This window comes from Scleropages formosus, chromosome 16, assembly GCF_900964775.1.
Source record: "Scleropages formosus chromosome 16, fSclFor1.1, whole genome shotgun sequence".
NCBI lineage: Eukaryota > Metazoa > Chordata > Actinopteri > Osteoglossiformes > Osteoglossidae > Scleropages > Scleropages formosus.
In genome coordinates, this window is record NC_041821.1 from 17,296,342 (window position 1) to 17,312,303 (window position 15,962).

Genomic DNA, 15,962 nt, shown 5'->3' on the forward strand with positions numbered 1-15,962 from the left:
CAGAAACGCCCATCTGCATCTCCTGCTTCTGGTGGGAAGAAGAAGAGGAAGGCAATTACTCTTGAGGAGAAACTCAAGATAATTGCCCAGCATGAAGGCGGCAAGCCCATAATGACAACCGCACGTATGCTAGGCTATGATGTTCGGTAGGTTAGGTGTATTAAATGTATTTTCGACTTACGATATTTTTGACTTACGATGGGTTTCGCGGAACTTAACCCCATTGTAAATCCGGGATCGCCTGTATAACATATATTAAACGTACACCATAATTATTCCCTTCTTTAACAGTAGCCTTCTTTTACAAAAGCTTGGGATAACAGTTCAATGGGTAAGCAGGATAGATCCATGGCATATGGTTGTTTTATCCTAGTAAGTGAAGGAATTCCATACCTGTAACAGGGTTGTTAAAAACCCAGTGAATTGGCTGTAAGTGACCTGTAGGGGGTTCAATAAAGCTGCAAGTGTAAGTAAAATGATGCTCTGCAGGCCTCCTTTCACTTTATCAAATTGTTTGAGCTTAGAGTCCTAAAAATCTTGACCTTCTAGTGCTTTCCTCTTTCCCCTGCTAAGCTTCAAAGCTTCCATCACTCTGTGTTTGTCCAAGGAGTTGTGCAGTCTGACAATCACAGCTCAGGGTTACTGTCTGGGACAGGTTTCGGTACGAACATGCAGAAGACAGGCTCCATTTTAGTGCCCCCTGACTTGCTTTCGAAATTCAGTTGCTCAAGCCATCGTGAAGAAATTGACAAAGTGGGCTCTCTCTGTGCCCTCTGGGAATGCACAAGTTCTATATTCTTCTTCCTTGCCCTATTTTCCAGAACGGCAGTATGATCTTTTAGTTCAAACACCCATTTTCCACTGCTAAACTAACTACGTCTGGGCCGAGACAGCTGCGTCTTTTACATTTGCCATCCTTTCTTTGCCTCGGTAGCTCAGTGTGCACATTTTAAAGGTTTTCAGAGTGTGCCTAAAGCATTTGCCACAGCTAACTTTTTCATCGGTTTAGTGATATTATCTTCATCTTCTTCAACAATTTGGCAAAGTGCAGGATCAGTCATGTAGTGGCTGTCAGTAGTAGCTGTGCGACAGGACATACTGCCTTTGGCATCTTTCAACAGTTAGCTTTTCCTATGGTTTTTTGGATTTTTGCCTGTCTTTGTGGCATACTGTCAAAGTTATTGTAAAATATACTTCCACACTCACAGCAATGTAGTCCACACAAGGGTTGTTCAACAACTCTTAGTCATATTTTGGGGAAAATCAATGAAGTGGGGCAAGAGCTCTACTGCAATCAGTCGTTGCCAACCCCTCCAGCAGAGTTTTTTTCTTAAGCAATTCAGCATTAGTTCTATTCTAGGGGGTACAAAAGTGGGATCAGGGAATGGAACCCACAACCTTCATTTGGAAGGCAGTGGCTCTGACGTCTGCAAACCATGCTTTTCCAGCAGCTTCAGCAACCTGTCTGTTTACCTCCTGCCAGTTACAAATAATAATGAGATGGGTACAATTTATAATATGATTTACTTCAGTGGAAGTGACTGGAGGACTCATTTTAATATCTAACTTACTTTAATTTAAAAAAAAAAAAAAAAAACAGAGGAAAATGTGTTTTAGGATGGGGCAGCATGTGATGTCTTACAACACCTGGGCCCCAAAGTGCAATCTTGGGTCACAGCATCTAATATACTGGATCACTTCTTCATCTGTGTCTTCTACAGGGATCATCAGGGTTGCCTGGCTCCACAACACCCCCTTCTCGTAGTAGGCAACTGACATGAGCCACTCAAGTGGGTTTGGGCAGCTGGTAGTGTAGTTGTTAGAGCTGCTGCTTTTGGACCCTAAGGTTGCAGCTTTGAGTCTCATTGCCAGCTGTAATACCCTGGAGTAAGGAACTTACCCTAAATCACTCCAGTAAAAACTACCCAGTTGTATAAATGGGTAAGTAATTGTAAGTAGTACATTGTCACTAGTAACATTGTCTCTTTGGATAAAAGCATCAGCTACATGAATAAATGTAGAAGGGTATAACAAGCCCCAGGAGGCATGATCCTGACACCAGGACAAGGGTATGTGCTCTAATGTGTAATTCCACATTTTCAGCCACAACTGCTATCCGGTGCTGAAGGGGGTACCTTGTCTATGGCATTTTTTAGCCTTTTCCCCAAAGCATATTTTTTGTAATTAGTTTTTCAAGAGGCCTCATCAAGTTCTCTGGTTATACTATAACTTTTTTCTTCTAGCACATTTCAGAATCCCTGAATTCAACCAGTGATCCCTAGCAACTCTTCTCATGCAGACACGAGGAGAACATCCAAACTCCACACAATCTGAGCAGGGATCAAACCTACATTCCCTCACACCACTCAGGTGCTATGAGACAGCAGCGCTACTCACTGTGCCACCGTGCTGCCCATTCTCAGCATTATCATTATTTAATTGGGTGCAAGTGGCTTCCAAAACAGCAGCAACCTGAACCATTAATAACAGCTTTGTAAAGCTTTAGTTGAGACTAAATCACTGGGTTACTCGGGTCTCTGATAGTTTTCAAGACTGTGGTGTTTTTACTCAGCAGTCCTGTTAATTGTCTGTCTACTGCTTTCAGTAACACTCAGTTTGAAACCACTCATACTTGTTCAGGTGCAGTTTTTCGGTGTTTTTCATATATTTTCACACATTTCCATCCTATTTCCACGAAGATGTGGCAGACACATCTGCAGTTTGGGTGGACTCTTGAAAACTGTTGGCTCTGACATGTTGCAACAAAAACTGATGCATAAAGGTTTTGGCTGTTAGTCCTCTTTTATCACTGACACATTGGTTATTGATATTCAGGTTAGTATCGCTCACCTGTACAGCAGCATTTGTAACAGAATATATAAGTTCATCATGCTGACACAAAAACAAACTCCCAAATAGATTATCAGGAGTTATAAAATGTAGCTTTGGAGGAAATGTGATCAGCATAATTAACAGCACAAAATACTGTAATCTGATTGGTTCTGATGACTGGTACCCAAGGGAGAAAAATATTGTAGACTGTTGGCTCTGTTTCCACTCTGCAGTTCTCTGTGTCTAGGGATCTGTGTCTAGAATACTTGAATTAAACTAATGCTGGTACGAGACTTGATACCCAGATGTAAACTTATATCAGTAAAGAGCTGAGGGCAAAGGGCCATAAACAGCAATTATTTTACTCTGTTTTTTGGTTTCTTCCAAAGGGTTTTTGCTTTTGAATTCCAAGGTATTTCACCTCAAAAGCAATTTGCACAGACATTTTTATGTATTACATTTGAAGGAATGTTCTAAGTGAAAGAGCATTACATTGCATAGGGATTAATGATACATGCTCCTAACTTTAAGTAGAGAGCTGAAAACATGTGTTCTCAAGGTATGCCAAAGGATCTGCAATGCTAATTAAGGCAACTAAAGACCATTATGAAGTCTTATAAGATTTAAGCAAAAATCTGAAATAGCCTCCCTTCAGAGACAAATGCACAGGGGCTCAACAGAGGAATGGTAAAATAAGCCTTTATTGGGTTTTATAATCTGCTTCCTGACAGTTTCAGGGAGTACAGTGCACTCTTTGGCCTGTGAAATAGTTGTAAGGCATTTGGTGTGCGGAGAATATTGGGGAATCCCAATGAATATGCCATGTGTACAAATGTCACAAACATTCTATCGTGCATCTGTTTATGACAGGTAGAGTAGGGTAACCTGCCAGAAATGATGGAAAAGAGGAAGACAAAACAAAGGTTTGTGAATCATAACTGTTTTGCATTTGCGTGATTGAAAATCAGCCCGTCCATGGAGAGTTGTATTATCTCTTAATTCCGTTAAAAAAACAGAAGAATTTCCTGGATACAGGTTTCTGCATCAGGCTCTGTTTCAAATCATTACTGTCAATTAAGCAGCCATGCTTCCCCTTAGGTTGTGTGTAATTCATTTAATATTTGCCATGATTGCATTAGTCATATAATTCAGCTCAGGAAGGCTGATGGTTAGAGATGAAATAGCTGTATGCTGGGGTATCATGTGTGGATGATGCATGCCTTAACTGAGCTCAGTGTGGGTTATGCACTGCCACGAAAACTGGTTTTGATTTTCTGAAATTGGAAGCAGCTGTGCTGCAATGGCACCCACTTGGTTGGAAACACCTCACCTAAGATCGACATTGCCTAATATACTTTTTGGAAAAAAAAGTTTCCCAGCACACAGCAAGAATGGATTACTAGCAAGGCCAACATGGCAATGATGTAAGAAGGTAGGTATCAATGCCTCAAGCCAGCTCTTGGCTCCTGGGGATTCTGGAATACTGGTAGTTGAAAATCACCGTAGGAGTTTTATTTACGGTGACTAGTGGTGCTCCCTTCAGCGGAAGACACAAAACCAGTAACAAGTAGGTAAAATGCAGGAAAACCAGTGAAGACTGGCTGTAACTTAGTAGAGTAGCAGATCTTCTGGAGCTTCCTAGCATTTTTCTCAACAATAACTGCTTCTAGCAGCCTCCCTTCTCAAGATGACCTTTGTTGTCAGATGGAGGGTGAGGGGGAACCGGGGAGTTCTCCCAGGGAACAACTTCTTTGGTTTGTGACAGTAATTACTTTTTTCTTTAGTTTTTTAAAAAAATTGGTTTTATGCACAGTACAGGTTTAAAACATCATACAAACAGTCAGAACACCGAGAAATGCAAATATGTCCACATGCATAGAGCAAGAGCTCAGGGTGAAAAGGTTACAATTCATCACAGGTGTGATCATGAAGCACTTCCAGAAGGGTGTCCACATATTCCCCTATTCAAAAGAATTGTCATGCAAATTAAACGTCAGTTTTTCAAGCAGGAGAAATCTGAACACTTCAGTGATCCACATGTTTACAGAGGGAACTTCAGGTGTACACCACAGCATTAAAATGCATTTCTTCATCAAATATGTCTGAGTAAATAATCTATGGACCATAAGACCATCAAGAAAGGAGTTTGGGTTGTGATTTAACAAGAAAATAGTTGAAATCAAATTTTTATTCAAAGGTTTTTTGGATCATTGTGTGTACACCAGTACCCCATTTCTCAACTTTTGTTAATTATGTCCATAATATCCTTTTGTAGGGCAACAATAAAGTGACGGAGTGGTCGATATTTAAAAGGGGGTGCGGTGGCGCAGTGGCGCAGTGGGTTGAACCACAGTCCTGCTCTCCGGTGGGTCTGGGGTTCGAGTCCCGCTTGGGGTGCCTTGCGACGGACTGGCGTCCCGTCCTGGGTGTGTCCCCTCCCCCCCTGGCCTTACGCCCTGTGTTTCCGGGTAGGCTCCGGTTCCCCGTGACCCTGTATGGGACAAGCGGTTCTGAAAATGTGTGTGTGTGTGGTCGATATTTGTAGAAGTCTGTGTTTGGTAAATTGAAATTATCTCTTAAAAGGTTGAAACTCACCAGTGATTGATCTGCAAATAAAAATGAAGTATCCCACACCACTTTAGACAGTCATTTCTATAGCCCAGTTTGGACTTTTTTTCTTTCTAATATCACTGTCACATTTAAGAATGGTGGAAATATGGTGTTGCGTCACAGGAAAGTATCAAATATTAGAAAGTAGACACAATTTGGTTGCCAGCCACTTTGGGAATATTCGATCACTGAAGAGCTACTTGACCTATTGTGATATATCCCTCATTGCTTGCTAGTCCCATCTGGGGATTTTACCACCTAAATTTGCTTCTGCTTCATCTCAACACAGCTTCCATAGGACCACAGCCAATAATGCAAGAGTTCTTTCAATGTCTGTAGTATGAAGGAATGCTCTTGGGTCCCTTGTTATAAATGGTAAGACATATCACTGTCTTGAGCTCCATGGAGAAGATCTATTATCAATTGCCTGCAAATTACAGAATCTACCGGCAACTTCTGTTTTAGTTAGATATCAAAATTTACTTTTCATGGTTTTAGCTTTTTGTTTTCTTGACATTGACTGTTATTACTAAGCACCACCAGACAAAACCTAGCGTTTTACACTAGTTTCTTTGTGAAGTTTATACATAGCTGGTCTCAAAAGCTGTTACCTTCACCAATAGTCATTTTGTGAAGAAAAAAAAAAAACATTTGGTGAGAGCGATACAGTGTGTTTGGATATGTGTAGCGTGTTTTTCTTATTGTGAAATTATTTAAGCAGCATGGACAAACTTCGGATGATTCAGTGTTGCACATGCAACAGATCAGATCAGTTTAATTTATTGATTAGATTGGTTTACCAGAACAAGTTCACACAAGTGCCACTGACGAACACTTCCACCCTTGAGGGACTTGTAATGACATCCGGGATCAGAATGATTTCCTGTGTGCTCAGCTGGATTCGGTTATATAAGCAGGGACGACAGACACTGAGATCAAATACCTTGACTTGGGAGTAGAGGAAGAATCGTAAAGAAAAATTAAAGAACCTTGGAAAGCTCCTGTTATAGAGGCCGCTTGAATATTCACAACACTGTAAGTTCTGCTTATTCATTATTATTTATTTTTTCTGTAAAATATATTTATGATTTTTTCGGTTTATGTTTACCTTACTCTGCTTAGTATACTCTTCTTTTTACTTTTCATTGTTCAGAAATGTTTGTGCTTCATCCTGCTTCAGTCTAAGATGTAAACATATTCATACAAATAGATGCATCTCCAACAGGTTGACAAAGTTGTACAGATACAAATATGAAAACTGAATTTATGTGCAGGAATGGTAGGCAGTCAGAGTTTTTTCCATATTCTGATATCTTTGGAATTGTTTTCTCTGTTCTCATATTCTGGCTTCTCATTTTTTTTTATTTTTTTTGCTTTTTCTGTTTTTAACTGTGCATTATCATTATTCATGCATGCCTGTGTATTTTAGTTATTTTTATTTAGCCCTATGACAGATGGAAATTGTTATAAGAAATAAATTGAATTAAAAGTGCATTGCAGCAGGTTTTTTGATTTCTAATTACAAATGATATATAAAGGGTGTTATGGGTAGAAAATGTCTCATATATAATTTGATGATGTAAAATGTGTTTTCCTCGTTAACAGACAATATTTTTGGCAGTTACAGTTTTTAATCAGTTAAAAACAATTGTTAAACAGCTCATATTGTTATCCTTTAGGATTCTCTGTTGCAAGCATGCTGCACAAGAATGTCCCCCAGATTGTGTTCTTACTAGCCCTCTTCAGTGCAATATATCCAGGGACACACAGTCTGCCAGGACCTGGAACCTATTCTTCTATCAGGTAAGCTCCTCGTTCACAACGAGGACACCATTATTCAATAACTCTGTGAATAGATGGCACGGTGGCACCGCAAGTAGTGCTGCTGTCTCAGAGTGCCTGGGTGGTGTGAGAGAATGTGGGTTTGATCCCTGTTCAGTCTACGTAGAGTTTGCATGTTCTCCTGTGTCTCTGCGGGTTTCCTCCTACAGTCCAAAGACATGCTGTTCAGGTTCCCCCATAGTGTGTGAGTGACAGAGAGAGTGTGTTCCTCTGATGTATGGATGAGTGACCCAGTGTAAGTAATGTATCTAACAGTGTAAGTCACTGTGGTGAATAAGGTGTGTGGGTTCATAACACTACAGAGTGTCCCTTGTAAGTTGTTTTGGAGAAAAGCATCTGCTAAGTGAATAAATGTAAATCTGTTTTTCAGCTCCATAAATTTGTAAGCATTTATCAATATAGTAAAATGTAAAGTATTTGAAACAAACCATTTTTGACAAAATATACAGTACACTAGTCTATTGCCTGTTGTCAGATATGTCCATAGTTTAACAAAGGGGTGTACGGACTAGTCAAATTGTGTTAACATTCATATAATTACTGATTTTGTGTAGGTTGGGCCGGGGGGTGCGGTGGTGCAGTGGGTTGGACCACAGTCCTACTCTCCAGTGGGTCTGGGGTTCGAATCCCGCTTGGGGTGCCTTGCGGCGGACTGGCGTCCCGTCCTGGGTGTGTCCCCTCCCCCTCCGGCCTTACGCCCTGTGTTGCCGGGTTAGGCTCCGGTTCCCCGTGACCCCGTAAGGGACAAGCGGTTCTGAAAATGTGTGTGTGTGTGTGTGTGTGTGTGTGTGTGTAGGTTGGGGAATCTTGAGGGTGACGAGAACAGCTGGGCAAATAGTCCAGCAGATTCACCTGCAGAAAACTATAAACTTTACTACGATTCTTCAAACACAGTAGCAAGGTATGGCAAAGCAAATAAATAAATGGGCGTCATAAGGTTAAAATAGGGATGATGTATAGTGGGAATCATATGACAGGTCTTTCTGTCAACATATAACATATTAACACAAATACTGAGTAAAAATTTTAGTTATTTTTATTGATATGAAAACTTCACAACTGTACAGTTGTGTTATATGGGCTGAAGAAAATGTGAAATAGTGAGTGATAACTTTCTAACTACTGCACATCAAAATTTTCCAAGACCCACAAGACATGCCGATGGCCTGTTTACAAGCGGATACAGCAAACTTCTTGGACAACTTTCTGCCAGACGCTACCTTGAATCCCTGATTGGAAAACGTATTGGGTAAAAGAGCTACATCCCTTTTAATGCATTTCATGTAGAAACGACAATTATAATAATTGTAGCTTATATATTTAAACATGCAGCTTTTTCATTACATTGTTTAATTATTGTACCTTGTTTAATAGCATTGATTTATATAATAAAAACCAAAGTTTAATTAGTGTAAGACACAACTAACCAATGTTTGAGTGAAAAGACATGAGAAAGCTGACATACTGTATTCAATTGTACTTTGTATTCTTATTTGTAGTGACGACTTAGTGGAAGACCATATTCCAGTGAAGCGTCATTCAGATGCTGTCTTCACAGACAACTTCAGCCGTTTCCGGAAACAGATGGCAGTGAAAAAATACCTTGACTCAGTTCTAACTGGAAAAAGAAGGTATGACAAGGATATTGAATAAGAAATGAAAATATTAAAACGTCTAAACAATTGATACTTCACTAAGGCTACTGCTAATGTGTCTCAGCTCCTGGGATGTGGCTTCAGATGTGGCTTCTACGAAACGCTCTGGACCACTGCAGTTCTATGCTGGACAAGTGGTTATTGATAATGGATAGATGTACGGATGAATGATTCAAGGTTATATTCTTCTCAAGCAAAAAGTCTCATGGATGAAAAGATATGCCTTTGTCTTCTCAGCTCTTAATGAGTTCACAACATTGTTTGCTAGGTACTTGTTTTTTAATGGTATGGACAATCTTGTGTGATTAATTTCGGCAGCCCTGAGGACCTTACACACCTGCAAAGTGATTCCAGTAGACCTGATCCTTCCTTCCAAGAGAGTTTTGATGATGTAGCTATAGATGAGCTTCTCAGTCACCTCCCACTGGTAAGTCAGCGTGATTCATGTGTCCAGTTCGTCACAGGGCAAAGGTCAAGGCTACCACATCATTAACATTTACTTCATCATTTATTTATTTAGTAAACACATTTTGTTCAAAGACACATACAACTAGGAGTAAATAAACGTGCATTTCACAGGCAAACAGATTCAGAGGAAATTAGGGAATTCAGAGGTGATTTTGACAAATTACGATAGGCAATTTATGGAGAAGTCAGGAGATCCAAAAGGAACCGGGTCCTAAAGAGATGCATTTTAAAGACTTTCCTTGAATATTGAAAGGGAATAAGTAATTCTGAGGGAGCGAGGGAACTCATTCCACCACACTGGAATCAAAATGAAGAAACCTATGGACTTTGATTTTTCACCTTTGGAGTGTGAGACCACCGACTGGCCAGAGATGCTATAGTTATAGCATAGCAGTCTTGCTGGGGTGAAAGAAGTGAGCAAGCCCTGAATGTTTCAGTGCACAAGTCCTCTCTGACCATCTTTTAGGCCATAACCAGAGTCTTGAATCTGATACAGGTAGCTGTAGGAAGCCAGTGGAGAGAGATAAGGAGGGGTGATATATAAGAACACATTTGCAAATCACACATAACTTCAGCTGCAGTATTCTGGACCGGCTGAAGAGACCTGATTGCATAGGCTGGAAGATCAGACAACAGCGAGTCGCAGTAGTCCAGGTGGAATAATACAGGGGCCAGTACCAGGAGTTATGCAGATTGTATTGTGAGAAATGAGAAGATCCTGTAGATGTTACATGGGTGGAATATGCAGGATATTGCTATGGCTTCAGTCTGTTGGGAGAAGAAGAGGCTTGAACTGACTCTTACTCTTGGTTCTTAACTCATGAAGAAATTAAATGGGAATATTGTTTGGTCTGAGAGTGAGTTCCCAATAGGTGAACAGATCTGCTGGGAAGTGAAGGATCTCAGTCTTAGAAAGGTTATTAATGGAGATAAGTCATTGAAGCAGAGATGCCTGAGAGGCACATTGCTATATGAGAGGACAGGCATGTAGTTGTAGAGGAAGGGGCAAGTATTGTCAGTGTAGCAGTGATAGGAGATCTCATGAGAGGCAATGACAGAGCCAAGTGAAGAGCTGTAGATGGAGAAGATTAGAAGGCTCAGCACTAAGCCCAATGGAACATCAATTGAGAGAGACTGAGGGGATGACAGGGCACCACATTAAACCACTGGGTAGGTTCTGTCTGTTACGTAAGACTCAAGCTACTGTATTTCAGTGTTTTTTCCTTTGGTTCCAAGCTATGAGAAAATTTGGATCTGGTAGCTGACAATGTCAGATGCTGCACGAGAAAGGCAGGCCAATCAGGTTTACTAGGAATTACCAAATTCATCAGACATCATCATCAGGTTCATTATCATTATAAGTTCATCAAAGATTCCTCAACATGTACTCCTCTCCATGTTTCAAGGTTGCTATTAGCTGTTTCACTTCTAACAGGGATATTTACTATAATGAAATGTAACTTCTAAATCGCTTATTATATGTCAAAAATATGGTTGTAAGCTGTAATGAAATTTCTTGGTGATATTGCACAGTATAAAATCCTGTGATATTTGATGGAATTTGATGGAAATTTTCTGAATTGAATTTCTGGATACTGTTATTTATTAACTTTTTTGTAACTCAATAATTATGTAAAAAATGCATGCAAGCAGATAATTGCATGATAGGCTATTGGACAAAATTGTCTCAGTAAGATTTTTGATTACATGGAAGCTGTAAAATGGGGGTGAGTAGTGGTGCAGCAGGCTTGGCTGGGTCCTGCTCTCTGGTGGGTCTGGGGTTCGAGCCCTGCTTGGGGTGCCTTGTGATGGACTGGCGTCCCATCCTGGGTGCGTCCCCTCCAACCTTGTGTCCTGTGTTGCCAGGTTGGGCTCTGGTTTGCTGTGATCCCACTTGGGACAAGTGGTTTCAGCCACTCTGTGTGTGTGTGTGTATTTGTGTGTGTGGGGAAACTGTAGAAATATGAGGGGAAAAAACGATATCCATATTTTTCTACAAATAACTTCTTCTGAAATTTGTGTTTTTCAGTCACTTTGAGGATACGGCATGTGAATCAATGGTGTGGCAGTTCGTCATTTCTGGATTTTTATATCGGTTGAACTGGATTATTTACCCAAAGAACCATGTTAAATGTAATATTGTCATACATTGTACATGTTTATGTTTTACAAACAATACTTTATAGAGGTGTGAGCTTAAAAGTGTATATAACCAAATCCACCTGCTACAAATTGTAATTCAGTAAATGCAGTGAAAAACAAAGACTAGAATCATATTATAGTATAAACATGGTATAGTGGACCTGAGATACAGACTTGCCTTAAAAATATGTTGGGACTGGGAGGCTGAGTAACTTGATGTGTTCATTTAAAGCTACTTTTACTGTTAAATCACAATCAATAAAATATAATAATACAGATGTCCCTTGTTTCATTCACAGGTAAGACTCTGTAAACCCCTAAGATATAAAAAATAAAAAAGTACTCAAAAACACTTTAATTTTATTACATTTTATCAATTTTAAACAACATTAAAATTGAAAATAATTTACATTACATTTACATTTACTTATTTAGCAGATGTAATGTATGTAATGTAAATGTAAATGTAAAATAATTTAGAAATCACTGCTGTTTCTAGAATATATTCTATTCATCTCCAGCAACTGACCAATTCATGGAATAAGCATGTCCAGTGTAGGTCAAATAAATTTAAATTTTATCTTATCTTCTATCTTATCTTCCATGTTAGTCAAAGCTTAATAATAAAACTTACTTTTGTTTACAGGATAAATTCAGGAAAACCAACAAATATAGCTATAATAAGAGAAATGATTCTTTTCGTAAAACTTTTAAAGTTTTTTATTTAGTTTGAACTACATTAAAATATTTTAAATGACTGAAAATAAAAATACATTCAACTCCTATTCAATATGATGATAATTAATGTGCCATCGACTGCACTCCTTGACTCAAGGACCACTCATATGGTTTACAAGGCAAGGGAGGAATGGAAGTGGCTTGCCAATGCCTTCTTCCATGCCTGTCTTAGGGGGTACAAAGCACAGGGAGAAACATTTAAATTCCACACACCCTGAGCAGAACTCAAACCCAACAACCACCCAGAGCTGAGGAGCATTGCTCATACCCACTGTGCCACCATATTTCCACTACCCAGTATTGACCAGCTCACCTCAAAAATATAGGCATTTAAAATAGATAATGAAATGGGAAATTTTATTTTGGGAAAAACACTTTTTATTTCTGAAATTTGAAAAGAAGAACATTTGTAAGATGAACAGCCAGTGTACAGGCAAACTGTCACATTGCATTAATAAATATAATAAATTATATATTAGTTAGAAACATTTAACAATTTCCAGTTTGGAAAATAAATAAAATACAGTAGATCTGCATTATAATCCTTTTGGAAATTGAAACAGTTTCCCATGAGAATAATGGCATGCAGATGCAGATTTTTGCAGTAACGTAACTGTTAATAGTCACTGAAGACCCATTTCAATCTCCTCTTTATCTCTACAATCCTTCAAAGTTAGTTCACATAAGCTGCACTCATATTTAATACAGAGAATTTCAGGTTGATTTTTATCTGTTACCAGTACTAGAACTGTCTTGAACAGTTATGTTTCTCATGACTTGAGAATAAATACACCTGTTTGTGACCTTCTCCACATAGTACCTTTCTAAGGAAGTACTGATCCGTGAAGACCATGAAAACAGTCCAAGCAGATGTAACACAAAGTTCTTGAAATATACCAGTCAGGATCAGGATATAGGAAAAGGTGCAAGGGAGGGGGTGTGGTGGCGCAGTGGGTTGAGCCAGGTCCTGCTCTCTGGTGGGTCTGGGGTTCGAGTCCTGCTTGAGGTGCCTTGCGGTGGACTGGTATCCCGTTCTGGGTGCATCCCCTCCCTCTGTTGCCATGTTAGACTCTGGCTCCCCATGACCCCATATGGGATAAGCAGTTCAGACAGTGTGTGTGTGAAAATGTGCAAGGTGCTGGTTATACTGCCTGTGCTTCTCAGTCTGCAAACCAGTGGAGCACCATGTTTTTAGCGACTCAATGTAATGACAGTAGGTGGCGTCATGATTAGAGCTGCTGTCTTATACTCAGAGGACCCAGCCTCACATCCTGCTCTTGTGTTGGCGCAGCCATCTCTGCGTTTGAGAAGTGGTAAATAGATTATACTTAACGGAGGTAACAAAGTACACGTTCACACCATCGGTTTGCTTAAACCGGAAGGGGAGAACATTTATTTACATACGTGCTTCATCAGAACACATCACGCACAACAAAGGTCATGTGATCGATACTTCACCAACATGAGAGCACACTGAATAGAATCTCCAACACCCCCACTTGCTCTCATTCTCTACAGGTCCATTTACAATACAACACACAGTTACATCCCTGTATCAGCAACATTTATGCCCCAAACATAAAGCTGGACTTGTCAATCTTTCCTTTGATTTCCATTCCTTCCACAATATCTGGTAACTTGGAAACATCATCATAGTTGCAGTGGCCGAGGATTTCGTGCCAAGTTTGAATGTCGTAACAGCCGTTACAATAATCTCCTCCCTTATCTATAGTGTTTAGATAGTACAGTCTATTATACTCTTTTATTTCAAATCTCGTGCCATCCTTGTGGATGAGCTCGTCATGTCCTTGTCGAAAACGAACAGAAGCCCCGTTGGCAGTCGCTGCTTTAACAGAGAATATGTCTTGTGGATATGAAGGAATGTACAGTGCTTTCTTTAGCGTTGTACTCACTTGCTTTCCTTCACTGTCAATCAAACATATCTCCGCGTCACCTCTCTTCAGCGCAACGCCACTCGCTCTTGTCCCGTCCGCAAGCTCAATGAAATGTTTGCCCGTTTGGAAAGTCTCGTCAGATTTCTTAAACTTTCCGATGTCGGTAATTATGTGTGATGTTGCTCCCGTGTCAACCATTAGTCCTTTATGTTTCAGCCCGTCTAGTTGATAATCACACGTTTTGAAGACAAATGCAACATGTTTATCTGCGTCCTCTTCATGCATCGCTTGTTTTGCGTCGTCTCTTCTTTTGCGTCTGCAAGATGCGTCTTTGTGTGTTGAGCTTTTGCAATAGCTACACCACTGTTTTTGACTTTTACGACGTTCATTTGGACATCTCCGGGCTTTATGTCCTTTTTGACCGCAATTATAACATGTAATATTAATTATCAGGGTCTGCGTTTTTCTCTCTCTCTCCTCTTCTCACAGGAGCTGCACCACTCGCTTTCATAACGTTGTCGTCATTTGACCTAGCATACTTTTCAGTGTTTTCAAAACTTCTAAGCTTTGTCTTAAATTCTGCAAAAGTCATAGTTTCATCACTCTGTGTTACATGAACTGCGAATGGTTTAAACAATTCTGGCAAACCTTGAAGAATCATTGCAATCAACAGTCCGTCACTGAGCGTCTCCTCAGCATTCCTTAGAGCTGTAATGGCCGTTTCTGCCCGAATAATGTAATCCGTAACACTTTCCTTTGCAGTTTTCTGAAGGGATGTTAATTCTGTGTACAGGTTAATAATTCGCGGCTTCCCTTTTCCTGCATAGTAGCCCCTCAGTATTTGCAGCGCCTTTCTTCCGTCATCTGCGGCTTCTCTCATTATAAGGGAAAGACTTTTATCATCCAAAAACTGGATCAATTCCGCGTAGACTTCTTCATTTTTATCAGTGTCGTCAATCTCATCTTCGTCCGCGCTGTCTCTATCGCTCGGTGTGGGGACTTTCAATATGGTCTCTTTCAGTCCCAGCAAACGCAGGTGCCCCAAAAACTTTGTCTCCCATCACGCACAACAAAGGTCATGTGATCGATACTTCACCAACATGAGAGCACACTGAATAGAATCTCCAACCTCAATCTTGTCATAGTACCCTTGATAAGGTACTTACCCTAACTTGAAATTACCAAGAAGTTACTGAGATGAATAAATTCTTATCCTCACATCCTTAAGTTGTATTAATGGGTATAACATTGTAAAGCACTTTTCAGTACTGTAAGCCACTTTTGGGAAGTGTCAAGTTATACAAACCACTGAATTAACAACAACATTGAAGCTGCTACCGCAGTTGCAATATTAGGTTTGTATTAATCAATGGTAATGTATTGTCCTTAGAATTATTGCTTTTACTGTTTTTGTTAAACAGCACAGGTCATAACAATCTCTGCCATGGATAACTCTTAGACACACTTCAGTTCAGTCGTTCCTCTACCCATACCATAATAAACACGCATATGTCATATCTCAACCCTAGCACCCCATAGCTCCCAAACTGTAAGGGTGCAAAATGTTAGTGATTGCTCATTTACAGCTATGATCTTACTCATTTTCACTGCTATTTCCATCCGACCCACGTTTAATTTTAACCGCAAAAACAGAGCACACCTTTAGCTTTACACAGAAAACCAAACCGTATTCAAATAGGTGCCACGTGATTGGTCGGATTAAAAATGACTGACAGGTGTTTCCTGCGACTCCCCTCAAGGTCAACAGTGATTGGCCGGC

General features: G+C 40.0%; 1 long non-coding RNA gene across 1 annotated transcript; it reads left to right on the forward strand.

Moving 5' to 3' along the window:
* The first annotated feature begins 7,027 nt into the window (after positions 1–7,027).
* LOC114912423 (uncharacterized) lies at positions 7,028–8,524 on the forward strand. Its single transcript, XR_003798274.1, has 3 exons — positions 7,028–7,245; positions 8,081–8,185; positions 8,429–8,524. It is a non-coding gene; the product is annotated as an uncharacterized LOC114912423 (long non-coding RNA).
* Positions 8,525–15,962: the final 7,438 nt, after the last annotated feature.